This window comes from Schistocerca piceifrons, unplaced genomic scaffold (genome assembly GCF_021461385.2).
Source record: "Schistocerca piceifrons isolate TAMUIC-IGC-003096 unplaced genomic scaffold, iqSchPice1.1 HiC_scaffold_943, whole genome shotgun sequence".
Lineage (NCBI taxonomy): Eukaryota > Metazoa > Arthropoda > Insecta > Orthoptera > Acrididae > Schistocerca > Schistocerca piceifrons.
This window is the reverse complement of record NW_025729216.1, coordinates 2,802,501-2,805,000: the sequence shown is the minus strand read 5'-3', so window position 1 is coordinate 2,805,000 and position 2,500 is coordinate 2,802,501.

Here is a 2,500-nt window from a genome sequence, read left to right as displayed (position 1 = left end):
GCAGCAGACGGCGTCGCGGCGCCGAGCGCCGGGCGGCGGCGCATCCTCAACGCACACAGTCCTCAATCGGACCAGCACACTGAAGATGTCCACCGCGCTTCGCACCGGGCCCGCGAGGACCTACTTTGGCCGCACGGCGCCGCGCGCAGGGTGCGCCGGCGCGCAGCTGCGACGCCTGCCGCGTCCGTCGGCCGGCGCGCCTGCCACTGGCCGCCCCCACCAGCCGGCTGTAGCGCGTGCGCCCACGCACCGCGCGGCCAGCACGCCGGGAGGCGCCCCCTCACCGGCCGGGGACGGTCCCACCCAGCCACCGCCGCGTATCGCTTCACACCCAGATGCCGTTCAGTTTCGTCGGCATGGTGGGTATCGCTGGAACAACCGGTTAGTACCTCAACCTACCGTCGCCATCACCGATTCACCCCTAGCGAGAACAACCGCACCACAACGGGTTACCATTTGTTCATTTGCGTAACTTCACCAGAAAACGTATGCGTCCATCGCCATTTGCAACTTCCACGATTATTGCATGCCTGTGTCAGGTGTCACACCACACTACGTCTGCCCACATACACGCAACAAAATGTGCACGCCTAGACAATACGTGGAAGGTGGCCCCCGTACGTATGCGATGTCCATTGCTCGAACGACTGTCAACCGGCCTCTGTAGCATGTCGCAGATATGGAACGCGGTGCACCATGCTATCACGGTGTGTGAGGAGAGACGACTAGGTCCGAATACATCAACAGACAGCTCATGCTGATCGCCATCCACGGCGTCCGTTCCTCCCACACGTCTCTATGGCGTACCACACTGCAATCCAGCTGTCATAGGGAGACGACACGTAGCTGCCTGCACAATATTTGCACTGTATGGTCCGCCGTTTTTGGGCGCAGTCGTTGTACGGTCACACATGTGCCACGATGTATCATTCAGTACATAAGGACGAATGTGCAGTACAGATTGTGGTTTACGCGTACGACATCAGCGGACAGTTGACACAGGCCGCACCACAACGTAGCCTGAGTACGTCGCATGCGAAGGGCATTGAACATGCAAACTTCTCACCAACCAGCTTGCGAAGGCAGGGGGCAAGGTGGGGACGTGGGGAGGTGTGGGGGGGGGGGGGCGCGGCATGTACGTCCTGCTGCCATCCACATTACAGTGTACAGCAGGAGCATGTGGAAAGTCAGCAAGACTTGCAAGGTGTTTAACATGAAGCGATACACAGGGGAGCGGGCAGTGCGAGTAGCGAACTATATTGCGAGGGTTGCGGGTGGGCAACACTACACTAATTGAACGAGTCGTATAACAATTACAGAGCAGGTTTAGGCGACAACGTGGGTTACGTTAGCGGACAACGTGGGTTACGTTAGCGGACAACGTGGGTTACGTTAGCGGACAACGTGGGTTACGTTAGCGGACAACGTGGGTTACGTTAGCGGACAACGTGGGTTACGTTAGCGGACAACGTGGGTTACGTTAGCGGACAACGTGGGTTACGTTAGCGGACAACGTGGGTTACGTTAAGGCACAACATGGGTTAGGTTAAGGCACAACATGGGTTAGGTTAAGGCACAACATGGGTTAGGTTAAGGCACAACATGGGTTAGGTTAAGGCACAACATGGGTTAGGTTAAGGCACAACATGGGTTAGGTTAAGGCACAACATGGGTTAGGTTAAGGCACAACATGGGTTAGGTTAAGGCACAACATGGGTTAGGTTAAGGCACAACATGGGTTAGGTTAAGGCACAACATGGGTTAGGTTAAGGCACAACATGGGTTAGGTTAAGGCACAACATGGGTTAGGTTAAGGCACAACATGGGTTAGGTTAAGGTACAACATAGGTTAGGTTAAGGTACAACATAGGTTAGGTTAAGGTACAACATAGGTTAGGTTAAGGTACAACATAGGTTAGGTTAAGGTACAACATAGGTTAGGTTAAGGTACAACATAGGTTAGGTTAAGGTACAACATAGGTTAGGTTAAGGTACAACATAGGTGAGGTTAAGGTACAACATAGGTTAGGTTAAGGTACAACATAGGTTAGGTTAAGGTACAACATAGGTTAGGTTAAGGTACAACATAGGTTAGGTTAAGGTACAACATAGGTTAGGTTAAGGTACAACATAGGTTAGGTTAAGGTACAACATAGGTTAGGTTAAGGTACAACATAGGTTAGGTTCGGTTACACGTTGTTGTAAGGAAAGGTGTAGGGGGGGGGGGGCGGGGGCGGCAGGTTCGTTGATAGTGATTATAGTAAGTGAATGCTTGTGACATGATCAGATTTGTCACGTCAGGATGCACCTTTGGCTTATTAGAGGCGGCGCTCCAATTCTATGCTTGTGTCACACCTGTGTCTTTGAGTCATGTCATTGTTTGTGCGCTGTGACAGGAGGTACTATTGTGATGTTGGGTGCACCGTTGTATAGGACATGTGTGGGTGTTGGTGCCTTATCTGCGCAATGGTGGATGTCGAAAGGGTGGGATATTCTATTT